The sequence below is a fragment of the Macaca nemestrina genome, chromosome 16 (assembly GCF_043159975.1).
Source record: "Macaca nemestrina isolate mMacNem1 chromosome 16, mMacNem.hap1, whole genome shotgun sequence".
NCBI classification, from domain to species: domain Eukaryota; kingdom Metazoa; phylum Chordata; class Mammalia; order Primates; family Cercopithecidae; genus Macaca; species Macaca nemestrina.
This window is the reverse complement of record NC_092140.1, coordinates 76,613,276-76,627,475: the sequence shown is the minus strand read 5'-3', so window position 1 is coordinate 76,627,475 and position 14,200 is coordinate 76,613,276. Positions and strand designations below refer to the sequence as shown.

The 14,200-nt window shown below is 37.3% G+C and overlaps 1 long non-coding RNA gene across 1 annotated transcript; it reads left to right on the top strand.

Annotated features, from left to right (window-relative positions):
- Positions 1-357: 357 nt before the first annotated feature.
- LOC139359109 (uncharacterized) lies at positions 358-9,640 on the top strand. The gene is made up of 3 exons (XR_011614791.1): positions 358-949; positions 7,179-7,388; positions 8,246-9,640. It is a non-coding gene; the product is annotated as an uncharacterized lncRNA (long non-coding RNA).
- The last annotated feature ends 4,560 nt before the right edge of the window (positions 9,641-14,200 follow it).

Below are 14,200 nucleotides of genomic sequence, written 5' to 3'. Positions count from 1 at the left end.
CAGCTGGGAGTGAACTAAGCTTCATTCTGCAATCTTTTTGCTGACGTTTGCCATAATATTTTCAGTGATGCGTAAGAAATCCAATTCTGTAATTATATGGTCTCACGGTTGTGTTCTCCATCCAAAGCATGATAGTTCCTGGACCCTCACCCTAAGAGTTTAACAGCTCCTGAGTGTATAGGCCCATTTTGACCCTAATGGAGAGAAAACCAGCAGTGCAGACGTTCCTAAGGTACAGCACCGTCCATGATAGGAGCCCACTGAGTAACAAATGCTGGAGGAAGTTAGGGTGAAAGAGACAACCCTGCCAGTAATGGTTTTTTTTTTTTTTTTTTTTTTGAGACGGAGTCTCGCTCTGTCGCCCAGGCTGGAGGGCAGTGGCGCTATCTCGGCTCACTGCAAGCTCCGCCTCCCGGGTTTACACCATTCTCCTGCCTCAGCCTCCCGAGTAGCTGGGACTACAGGCGCCCGCCACCTCGCCCGGCTAATTTTTTTGTATTTTTAGTAGAGACGGGGTTTCATTGTGTTAGCCAGGATGGTCTCGATCTCCTGACCTCGTGATCCGCCCGTCTCGGCCTCCCAAAGTGCTGGGATTACAGGCTTGAGCCACCGCGCCCGGCCCCAGTAATGGTTTTTAAAGGCTCCATGGAAACTCCTAACCTTTTACCACCTTAAGGCAAAGAGGGACTTTCCCGTCCTTCATATGTAGACTCTGCTTTTCTCTGCGATTTCCTTTTCTCTGTGCAGTTGCCTTCAGTCAAGTTTGATAGAGTGGAAGGGTGGGGAAATAGAGGAAATGGAAGAGAAGAAAGAGTGATTTTCTTCATCCTGCCCTGGATCCAGATCCCTTTTAATATGATCTCCCCTGGACAGTTCTGAGCACTTCGAAGTACATCCACTTCAGATCACAGTAAGTGGGCCAAGGACTTCAGACCCTAGAGACACAAAGGTAACAGCTCCTCTTTACATTGCCACCGTTTGCTTTTTTAGTAGGGAACCTGGGAGCCCCCGGCAGCTACCTTAATGTAGATAAGAGCTGGCAGGGTGAGGAAAAGCACTGGACTGTGAGTCAGGAGATCTGAGCCCCTGCTTACTAATTGAATGATTCTGGGCCAGTTACTTAAGTCTCTCTGTGTCAGCTTCTCATTTTTAAAATGGGAAAAACAGTACTCACCTTGTCTCTTGAAAGGGCCTAAGGATCTGAAGATGATGTACATGCAAGTCCCTGTTGGACCATAAAAGTTTATTAAAAGTTAAGTATAAAGGCTCTTAAGAAGTTACGTTAATTAAGAATATTTTAATTTAAAGATCTGAAATATATTAGTGGACTTTCTTCTTGAAATCCCGTGGTGATTCTTGTGTAATATGAAGAAGGAAAGTTGATGGGCATCCTCTCTAAGGAGAACTCTGATTAGTGGGAGGTTAAGGGGTGATATCAGACAGGTAAACAGAGAAAGATTGTTTCAATTGCAGGAACTAGAATGTGTGTAGTGAAGGAAAAACCAGACTGAACTTTGGAAGGAGTCCCATGCAGGTTTGTAATCTTCATGTAGGGCAGCGCTTCCCAATGGGTGGGCGTGAACAGATTATAGGCATGAAATATTGGTCTGGATTAGTTGCCTTGATGGAGAGCACAGTCGTAGGTGGCCACTCCAAATCTCTGCCTTCACACATTGATAGGTCTGTTCCTGTGTTATTGCTATTGATATGTCCATGGAGTGACATCTATGTTATCTTCAGGAGCACTGTACTAATGACTTGTGTGCACTCTGCCAATTAGAATTTCATTATTATTATTATTATTATTATTTTTTTTTTTTGAGACAGAGTCTCGCTCTGTCGCCCAGGCTGGAGTGCAGTGGCCGGATCTCAGCTCACTGCAAGCTCCGCCTCCCGGGTTCACGCCATTCTCCGGCCTCAGCCTCCCGAGTAGCTGGGACTACAGGCGCCCGCCACCTCGCCCGGCTAGTTTTTTGTATTTCTTAATAGAGACGGGGTTTCATTGTGTTAACCAGGATGGTTTCGATCTCCTGACCTCGTGATCCGCCCGTCTCGGCCTCCCAAAGTGCTGGGATTACAGGCTTGAGCCACTGTGCCCGGCCTAGAATTTCATTATTATTTTGAAATTCTTAACATGAAAAAATTTGGTTTTGCAACACATGTATATTATCAGTTAATATTTTCATTTAAAAAGAGAGCTTAGATTCTTTAAACAGCTTTAATAGTTATGAATTTTTGAATTTATAAGATGTTTAAACAATTTTAATCACTTGCTTGTGCAAATTTTTGCTTGGTGTTACTAAGAATTTTAAAGACAGCATGATTTTAAGAAGCCTAGGTGGAAAAGCACATGTAGCCATTTTATGCATAAAACCTCATAGGAAAAAGTTAGATTCATAGGCGTAAGCTGAAATTTTTAAAGAAAAATTTGAAAAGAGCTTATTTGGAAGTTTAAAATAATTCGATACTTAATAGCTTCTCTAATACTTTCAGTTTTTCGATCATAAATATATAAGAAAGTCACAGTGGTTTCTCCCAGCTCTCTTCCAATTTACTCCATTGTGTTGTGCAATTATTATCATTACCTCTGACTGCCATGACATGACACCATTGGAGAGCAGTAATCTAAAGAAGAGCCCATTGCTTGGTTATTGGCTACCTAATTGTTACTGAGTTTCCTGTGAGCTGGTAGTACCTTGCTTCATCAGCTTAACCCACTGCCAAAAGTTCTTTATGCTTCTTCTTTGTATTATGAACACATTTTCCTCTAAAGCTCTTAAGTACTTGTAAATCAAGGCTGGCATTAGGGTATTTGGATACAGAGATTATGGATAGTAAATGTGAATTTCTTAATTCACTGCAATCCCAGCTCTACCCCTGAGAAAACAGCCCAAGCCACATGGTACTTAGAGGTAAAAGTTCTCTCTTGATCAAAGACAGGTTTCTTTTATGAGTTGGTTTCTTAGAGCCTTCTCTTGATTTTATAGGAAAAGGGGGGTGCTGCCCCCATCCAGTACTCAGGCTCTCCTGAAAGTGCTGGCTGTGGGCTGGTAGATATCCACTTTCCAGAGCCTACTGGGATACGGAGTTCTTGCAACAAGGAAACCCTCCTGCTGTCCCGGGGCTAGGGAAGGTGTCTGGTGGGAATTCTAGGTATCTTTCTGCCCGTAGTAGATTACTTCATGTTTGACTTCAAGTTCTTAGGTTCAATTTTTTAAGTATTAAAATTGGTGAGGGTAAATGTAGTAACTTACTGTTTTCTTACAAACAATAAACACTCAACTTTGGATGACACAGTTGGGGCTTTTTATAATGACTTTGGCAATTTGTGGCAGCATGGTATAGTGAGAATAACATAGCTTTTAGAATCAGACAGGCCTACGTTCAAATTTGAACTCTGTCAGTTACTAGGTGGGCTTAACCTCTCTGAGTCTCAGTTTCTTTACCTGTGTAATGCAAACAATACCCTAACTCCTGGGACTGGAACAAGAGTTAAAATGGGAGAACATGTGGCAAGCACCCAGTTTAATGCCTGGCACATAGTATTCAGTCAACGGCAGGTATTACTGTTACTGCTCTTATTATTAGCCCATAATTACATTCAAAAGGATATATATTCAGATAAACATTACTAGCAGCTTGAGCGGGTGATAGGGCATTTGTAATTTAACTTGTGTGCTTATTTCAGACTCAAAAATTGCTTTATCTGAGAAGTCAGTCAGAACTCCTTTCCCTTCTCGCCCTGGACTAGGGGTGGATAAAGGGGTGGGGCTGCTTCACTAACCTTCTGTGGGTTAAAGACTAAATGAAAACTTTCTAAAAACCAGAATGCCAACCGTGGTTCCCTCTGGTAAGTGGGACTTCAGGTGCTTTTTCCTTGCTTTTTCCTTTTTTGGTATTATTCTGAAGTCTTAAAAAGTCAAGCTATTTTCATTTTGTAAACATAAACCAGACCAAAGATGCAGAATGGTAAGTTTTTTTATTTCTTCGAAAACTTCCTTCAGCAGCTGCACACATCCCACCCCCACACCCCATCCAATCCCACACTCCCCAACCAGGTATCCTGCTAAGTCAGTCAACTCGGTCCCTGGCTCCTACCAGGAGGCATCATGGTGCTGGAAAGGTTTTCTCGTTTTCCTCCAGGCAGGAGGGAACATGGTCTACGGGCAATCAATGAAAAGCAGCAGCAAAGTAACACGGGTAATGTTCAAAAATGAGACAAAACAAAAAACCTAAGTGCAAGCTTCAGAATCTGGGAAACCAGCTAAAGAAGAGAGGGAGGGAAGTGGGGGAAGCAGGATGGATAAAAATACAATTACAACAAGAAGGAAATGGAAAATAAATAAAGGAAATTCCTTTACCCAAACTAAGTCCCTTGAGGGAAATTTGTTAGAATGGATGGTGGGGGGGAGGGGATAAAATTCATGTAGGACTGTACAATTTGTGGGGGTTTCCTCTAAAATCATTTCAAAAAGGACAGCCAAGCAGAATTCATATAGGACTCATTTGGATTTATTACTTTCTCTTGCAGTCTACACTTTCTGAAGTGTGGATTTATGAGTTTTAGATAGTTTGTTTCCCGTCCCACTAAGGTAAATAGCTCAGTGCATTTGGTGCATTTATGATTATTGTGCAGAGGAGTGCAGCTGATGAATTACTTCCTTTCATTTGTCTTTTGACCAGAAAATGTATGGTTTTCTAGCAATTTAACTTTTAATCTGTAACATTTTTCTCCTCAGTTTTGTTGCAGGTGCAGTATAGCTGTTTCTAATCTAGGGAAGTTGGGTGGCGCAGAGGTTAGATCTGTGCTATCCAATATGGTAGCTCCTGGCTGGTAAGCACTTGAAATGTGACTAGTCTGAATAGAGATGTGCTAAAAGAGCTTGATGGATTTTGGAGATTTAGTATGAAAAAAAGAAAGTAAACTATATCATTAATAATTTTTATATTGATTTACATGCTAAAATTATAATACTTTGGTCAAAGTGGGATAAATAAAATATGTTATTAAAATTAATTTTATCTGTTTCTTCTTCTTACTTTATAAATGTGGTTACAAGAATACTTAAAATTACATATGTGGCTCACATGTGTGGCTGGCATTCTATTTCTACTGGACAGTGTTGAATTAAGTGCAAGAGCCTGGGAAGTTCAAGTCATTTCCTGCCTTATGAACTTGGATAAATTATGAAAACTCTCTAAGCTTCAATTTTCAACTAAACAGGAATCATAATATCTACCTAACAGGGTTGTAATGATTAATATGTTATGTTATGATTAATATACAGTTATATTTATAATAATATAAGTAACATAAATATGTCATTATTTATGGTATTACTTGAAATAATTCATGTGATATCTGGCAGATAATATGCACTGGGCAAATGTTCATTCTCCTCCTTGTGCATTTTACTTACCACTAGTAAATGTGACCACTTTGTTTATAATGAATTGTTTGGAATCAGGATAAAGTAGCCTGTACTTGTGTATTTCTCTTCATCTAAAAGATTAGAGTCCTTGACAAACAGACAGTCATACAAGGTCTCAGAAGGGAAGACCACCATGTTTAGCTAGATGGAGAATGAGTTTGTGGCTGAACATTATACCTGTGGCATCTGCCATATACCATTAGCTGCTGTGATTGTTAGACACACTTGGAGGCATTGATTAAAATTGTTAATCTTCTAAAGTGTCTGAGGTTGTCTTTTAAAGCCCCTACATAAGTTTCTGATCAGCTCCAAGAGTTAACAAGTGGAGTATGCCTGGAGATATTATGAAGTAGACAATTAAAAAAACAGGGCCAATCTCATCACAATTTCTACTTCTCCTTCTATTCCCTATTAATTTTCAGCCATTAGAGAGTAAAATTATGTGGTTTGGAATTGGTTTGCCTTTTCAAGCCCCAAGGGACTATAACCCTTAGTTATAGATTATGTTCAGGTGTCAGGTTATCTTCAGGGATGGCATTCTTTTATGAATGGAACCCCTACCAGGCACCTGTGAAATCCACCCTCTGTACTGCTCGTCCGGCCTTCTGTACTTGCAAGTTGTCCCAAAATGTTACAACTAGGAAATGTGAGTTTTTGGTGGCCACAAAAGTGGGTTTTTTTTGGCCCACAAAAGTGAATTCAAGGGATTTATTTTGGTTTTAAAATTAATATTCACTTTTTAAAGGTATAAATTTGAAAACCTAGTTATTCCTTTAGTTTTTAAACTCAACTTACAGCTTATCATTTTATTTATATCAACAAATTTAACAATCACTCTTCAGATGGCCTTCGAATAATGTTTTAATTTACAAATTGTACTCCTCCCTATTTATACATATGCTGATTCTTAATTTCTCTTAAATATTCTAATACTATACATAATTATAGCAAGATTGATGTTTAAAATGACAAGTCTACATCAATTATTCAATGAACAATTTAAAGCTGGAATTACAAGACAGATCTATTGCTCTCTTAGGGCAAAACTGCTTAAATCCTCTATGCTTACATTCCTTCTAATTCTATTGGGTAAACAACTTTGGAAGTTGCAACAAGAGAGACAAATAAGTGAGATATGTCCAGAATTCAAGGGGGCTATCATTTTAATATCCATTCAAATTGCATGACTCGAAGACTGGAAGCATATGAAAAGAATACAGAAGTTTTTTAAGAGTCTTTAAAATAGAAAAAATATATTTTATGACACAATCTCATGGATATTAAAAGTATAATAAAGGAATGCTATGAACAGCTCCATATGACAAAATTTGATATCGCAGAGAAAACGAACCAATTCTTTGAAACATAAACAATCAAAACTCACAAAAGGGGAAATAGATAAGCTAAATAGTCCTATATCTATTAAAGAAATTGAATCAATAATGAATAACCTCTCCCAAAAGACAGCATCAGGACCTATGAATTCTACCAAACTGTGAAGAAAGAAATGGTATCAATTATCCGTAATTTCTTCCACAAAAATAGAAGCATAAGGAATATTTCCTAACTCGTTCTATGAAACCAGCCTTACCCTAATACCAAAACCAGAAAATGTACAACAAAGGAAAACTATAGGCTAATATCTCTTATGAACATAGATGCAAAAATCCTCAACAAAATATTAGCAAATTGCATCCATCAATGTATAAAAAGTAATATATTACTATCATTTGGGATTCATTCCAGGTATCCAAGGCTGATTCGACATATGAAAATCATTCAATGTAATCAATTACATTAACAGGCTAACCAAAGAAGAAAAATCATACCATTGTATCATTTGATGTAGAAAAGTCATTTGATGGAATCTAACACCCTTCATGATAAAAACTCATCGAACCAGGAATAAAGGGGATTTCCTCAGCTTGATAAAGACCATCTACAAAAATCTCAAAGGTAACGTACTAAAAAGGTGAGAGACTGGATGCTTTCCCCTTAAGATTGGGAACAAGACAAGGATGTCCTCTTTCACCACTCCAATTTAAAATTGTATGGGGGCTGGGTGAGGTAGCTCATGCCTGTAATCCTAGCACTTTGGGAGGCCAAAGCAGGTGGATCACTTGAGGTCAGGAGTTCAAGACCAGCCTGGCTAACATGGTGAAAACTCATCCCTACCAAAAAACACAAAAATTAGCCAGGAGTGGTGGTGTGCACCTGTAGTTCCAGCTACTCAGGAGGCTGAAGGGAGAATTGCTTGAACCTAGGAGTTGGAGGTTGCAGTGAGCTGAGATTGTGTCACTGCACCCTGGCCTGGATGACACAGTGAGACCCTGTCTCAATAAATAAATAAATAAATAAATAAATAAATAAATAAATAAATAAAATTATACTGGAAGTCTTAGTGAGTGCAATAACATGAGATAAGAATTGGGAAGAAATAAAATTGTCTTTATTCATAGATGACATGATCGTCTATGTAGAAAATGTCAAAGAATCAACACAAAAACTCCTGGATCTAAAAAGCAACTATAGCAAGATTGCAAGATATGAGGTTAATAAACATAGATCAGTTGCTTTTCTGTATATCAGTAATAAGCAGTTGGACTTTGAAGTTAAAAAAAAAAACCCTTTGTAATAGCATCCGAAAGTGGCATACTTAGTTATATATTTAAAAAAACTAGGTATAAGATTTATCTGTGGAAAACCATAAAACACTGATGAAAGAAATCAAAGAAGGTTCAAATAAATGGAGAGATACTCTGTGTTCATGACTGGATTGTTAAAATGTCAATTCTTCCCAATTTGATCTATAGGTTCAACGCAATCCCAGTTAAATTCCATCAAACTATTTTGTGAATATCAAGAAACGGACTCTAACATTTATATGGAAACACAAAAGAATTAGAATAGCAAATATACTGCTGAAAAAGAACAAAGTTAGAGAACTCACACTACCCAATTGCCTACTGTGAAGTTGGGTCTACTGTGAAGCTACAATAATCAAGACATCGTTTTCAAGAAAAGACAGATATGGAACAGAATAGAGAACTCAGAAATAGATCCATACAAATATGGTCAACTAATCTTTGGCAAAGGAATAAAGGCAATTCGGTGGAGAAATAATAGTTTTTGTCATTTCAATAAATGGTGCTGGAACAATGGAAGTCCATATGTAAAAAAAAAAAAAAAAAAGACACATCTTACATTTTTCGATAGTTGGTTTTGAGCTGTGATTTTTAGGTTGAAATTTTAATTAGCTTATATTTGGTATAAAATTAAAATTCACCATATTTACAAATTTAATTGATCAGATATATAAGAATTACTTTAAGTACAGAGGAAAATTTGTTGGATAAATACAATTGAAGTACTTAAAAAGTATATCGAATATGTTAAATTTATAAATTTAGTTGTAACACTTGAACATTAGAATCAATATTATCCAAAGAGCTCTTAATAGTGATTGTTAAAATCTGCTACAGTTACCAATAAAATAATACTTGTAAGCTGAACTTAAAAGTTTAAGGAATAATCAAGTTTCTGTATTCTTTTTTAAACGTGTGACAGGTGCTCAGAGGATCAGTCAGAATCCTTGATTCATAACACATTCTCATCATTGGTCCTTGCCTGATATTTATTTGGTTGATAACTTTAATAAAATTAACTCACTTACTATTAATTTTTAAAACCAAAGTAAACTCTGAATAGTCTTTTCTTTATTCCAAAACTGTCTGTGAGACCATAAAAATCTCACATACTCATAGGACGAAGATGGGATGTGGAAAGGGTCTAAAATGTGTTTTTGTGAATAAAAATGATTGGTTAGAAATAGTAGCATTTAGCCTAGTTATTAAAGACAGGACATTTGAGTAATTAAAAAAATTGATGAAATGGAAAAACACTCTCCCAGTAACGTTTCTATTGTAAAAAGGCCAAAGGGATGGACATTCAAAATAAAGAATCTTATACTTGGAAGTGAACGGATAACTAAATTTAATGAGATGGTCTGGGACATATAAGAACCCTCAAAATGTTACCGGAAGGTCATGGTGAGTTAGAATATTGAGGGGTGAGTTTGGGCCATCTAGGTAAAAATGTCAGCTAGACGATCATAGATATAATACTAGCACTCTCAGGGAAATTGGAATTGAGAACACAATGTGGGAACCACCAGCTTAGAGGCAAGAGCTGAAGCTCTGAGGATAGTGAAGGCCTCCCTGGGGGAGATGGGGAGAGGGGAATGAAGGCAGAATTAAAGTCGGTTTTCTTTTCAATCCTCTATACTTTACATTATTCGCTGCTTCCTTTTTCTCCTGCTTCCTGGGATGGGATGGGGATATCTCCTCTTGGCTTATAAAATTACCTAGAAACCAGGAGCCACCTTGTAGAGTAGGGGTCCCTAACCCCTGGGCCATGGACCAGTACTGGTCCATGGCCTGTTAGGAACAGGGCCGCACAGCAGGAGGTGAATAGCAGGCGAGTGAGTGAAACTTCATTTGTATTTACAACCACTCCCCATCACTCCATTGCCACCTGAGCTCAGCCTCCTGTCAGATCAGTGGTGGCTTTAGATTCTCACAGGAGTGTGAATCTTATGGTGAACGGCGCATGCAAGGGATCTAGATTGTGTGCTTTTAATGAGAATCTCATGCATAATGATCTGTCACTGTCTCCTATCACCCCCAGATGGGACTGTCTAGTTGCAGGAAAACAAGCTCAGGACTCCCACTGATTCTACATGATGAAGAATTGTATAATTATTTCATTATATATTACAGTGTAATAATAATAATAATATAAATAAAATTGCACCATAAGAGTAATGTGCTTGTATCATCCTGAAACCATCCTCCTCCACCCCGTGTCTATGGAAAAATTGTCCTCCTTGAAACCAGTCCCTGGTATCAAAAAGGTTCGGGACCACTGTTGTAGAGGACACAGAGAGGTTCTTTTGAGAACCCCAAAGCTTTTACAAACACACACAGTAGACAGCACACCTGTATAACTACAGGTATTCAAGGGCAGTTGCTACAAGACCAGTTTTCAGGACCAACTTTTCATCTTTGAGTGGATGCACAGTCCCGACTGGTTTTCTTCCATAAGAGAGAAAGAGGAAGAGCAAAAGTCAGAACTTTTGGGACAGGGACAAAAAGTCAAAGAGGGGATGGTCAGGTTCAAGCGTCAGGCCCTCGGAGACTGCTGGCCAGGGGTGCTGCAGAGTAACTGTTTCTGTTGTGTAAACTTTCCTCTGCTGACAGATTGCCTGGTGTGATAACTTCACTCTTGTGTGCAAACACTCTTCCTTAACGACACATAGAGAAAAGCTGGCCAAGACCCAAGAAATGGCTGTAGAAAGGTATTCATTCTCAGGGCATTTCCGAAAACACATTTTCTCTACATTTTCAGCTTTCAAATTGTATAAATTTTCTCTTGACCTCTGACTCAAAAATCTCAAACCAGGCATGTCAGTTTCTTAATTAAAAATGGTGTCTTATTCTGTGAGGCCTGCCATGACAACACACCACAGACTGGGTGGCTTAAACCACAAAAATGTATTTTCTCACAATTCTGGAGGCTGGAAGTCGAAGATCAAGGTGTCTACAGATTTGGTTTCATCTGAGGCTTCTGTCCTTGGCTTGAAGATGGCTGCCTTCTTGCTGTGTCTTTGCAGGGCCTTTTTCTCTGTGCTCGAGTATCCCTGGTATCTTTTCTTTTTGTAAGGACTCCAGTCCTGATGTATTAGGGCCCATCCTTTCAATCTCTTTAACCTTATTTACCTATTTAAAAGGTCCCATCTCCACATATAGGACACACTGGGGATTTGAGCTTCAGTATAGGAATTTGTGTGTGTCTGTGAGACGGGGAAATTCAGTCCATAATAAACAGTAAGCTGAGATTTGTCTACTGTGGACTCCCTGTCACACAGTAAGTACTTAGCAAATATTTGTAGAATGAATCAGGCTGTGACTGTGTAACTCATTTATCAATGTGCTGCCATATTTTTTAAAGTCTCGTAAACCTTAGTCAATTAAATAAAATTTTCATTTTGCAAGAGTTGGTAATGATGCCCAAGTAACTTTATAAATGGGCTAAAATCAATATACTTATCTTTAACATGAGCCCTAGAGGGTCAGGTCAAGCTATAGTGCAAGACCCTAGTATAATTCCTTTCCTTTACCAAAGTGTTATACTGGAACAACATTGCAGTGAAGGTTTAAAACTAAATATTGAAGATGAGGTGGTTTTGTAAACTTTCTGGATGATGTGTGTTAAGAGGAACAGAAGGCTAGCACCTTGCTCCCTTCTTACAAAGAAAGAAACAGAAGTGGTGAAGTAACTTGCCTAAGGTTTCATGCAGGTGAGTACCAGAACTGGGACTAGAATTCAGTCTGGTGTCACTCCAGGGTGCGGTTTTTCTTTTCTTTTTCTTTTTTTGATGTGCTTCTTGTTTAGCCCATTTAGCTAGTGAATGTGAAGATTCAAGGAGAAAAGGCTTTTCCTTCTGACATTGAAGTACCTAAACGCTCTCTTGAGAAAATCTATTCAGGTGCATTTGATAAACTGATTACAGATGAAGTCCAATAGTAACATTCTTTATATTTGTGAAATCTGCCATGCTTGTCAGTTTCTAGTTTACAGATTATATAAGCAAATCACTTACATCCAAAATACAATCTGCCAGTACACCAGCACAGCCTCTTGGGAATCTTGAACTACAGATATACTGAACTGATACTGCAAATCAAGTCATTTGCCCAAATGGAAGGATTTAGGGATAAATTCAGCCAACAGTGACATGCTCAGATCCAAGAATCTGAAATAACCACTATATTGTATAACTAAAAATAAAGCAGTTTGCACAACACTTGGCATTTTCAGTTGACCTAGTCAATACTAGCTAATAATTTTCGTAATTCTTGAGTGAAGTGAGTTTTTTTCTTTATTTTACATGTACAACTGGAATCCTGAAAGGTTAATAGATTATCTTTTACCTCAGTACTATAGTAGGTAAGGTAGTATTGATAGTCTTTTACTGAATCTACAAATATTTTTTCTTGAGCATGACATAATTTCTTTTAACAGTTTTATTGAGACATAACCAACAGGCAATAAACTGCACCTACATAATAGTGTACAATTTGATGTTTTAACATATGTATATTCTTATTAAAACTACCACCACCATCAAGCTAATAAACCCACTTCTCCTGAAAGTTTTCTTGGGTCCTTTTGAAATTCCTCTTTCCTAGGTAACCATTGATTTTTTTTTCTGTCACTACACGTTAACTTGTATTTTCTAGGATTTTATATAAATTGAAACATACAGCATGTAATCTTTTAAAAAATTCTCTTTTCTTTCAGAATGCTCATTTTGAGACTCATCAATGCTGTTGAATATATCAATAGTCCACTCCTTTTTATTGTGGAGTCATATTCCATTGTATGATTATATCACAATTTCTTTATCCATTCACTTGATGATGGGCATTTGGGCTGTTTCCAGTTTTTTGCTATTACAAAAAAAAAAAAAAAGATGCAGCTATGAATATTTCTGTACAAGACTGTATACAAACATATTTATTTTCCTCTTAGGTAAAAACCTATGAGTGGGAATGGCTGGAACATATGGTAGGTGCATGTGTAACATTTTAGAAATTGTCAAACTGTTTTCTACAGTGATTGTACCATTTTACGTTCACACCAACAGTGTATGAGAGTTCCAATTGCTTCACTTCCTTGCCATCACTGGATGTGGTCAACTTTCTAAATATTAGTCATCCTAATAGGTTTGACTTCATGCCTCATTGTGGTTTTCATTTGCATTTCCACAAAGGCTAATGATGTTGAACATCTTTACATGTGCTTATTTACCAATTGTCTACCTTTGGTGAGGTGTCTATTTGAATGTTTTATTTTTTTAATTGGTTTCATGTTTTCTTCTCATTGAGTTTTAAAATTTGTTCTTTGTGAGATATGTAATTTATACATATTTTCTCCTAGTTTTTGCTTTTCTTCTTATTCTCTTATCAAAATTAAAAGCTTCTGTTCTTCAAAAGTCTATTGAGTTTCAAATTATCAATTTTTTCCTTTTATGGATTGTTCATTTGGTGTTATATCTAAGAAATCTTTAGCTATCCTAGGATCATAAAGATTCTCTAATAGAAGTTTTATAATTTTAGGTTTTACATTTAGGTCTATGTTTCATTTTGAGTTAGTTTTTATATACAATTTAAAGTATGGGTCAATGTTTATATTTTTGCATGTGGATATACAGTTGTTCCAGCACCATTTATAGAAAAGTTTGTTATTACTTCCCTGACTTACCTTTGTACTTCTAGCAGAAATCAATTGTTTGTATATGTGTGGATCTACTTATGGACCCTCTGTTTTGCTTCAGTGATCTATTTGTCTGTCTTTATGCCAGTGCCACACTGTATTGTTAACTGTAGCTCTATAATAAGACTTGAAATCAAGGCATGTAAGCCCTCCAGTGTTGTTCTTTTTTCAAAGTTGCTTCAGTATTCCAGGTCTTTTGCACTTCCATATGAATTTTAGAATTAAATTCTCAATTTTTACAGAAAAATTTACTTTTGACTATTGAAAAATTGAGTTTTGATTGAGATTGTGTCAAATCTTTATAGATCAGTTTGGAGAAAATTGACATCTTAGCAAAAATGAGTCTTCTGAGGTTGCTTATAACCTACCTTATTGGACACAATAAGAAAGAATGTCACTGCCAATGCTGTGCAGCTCCCACTCTGCCCTCA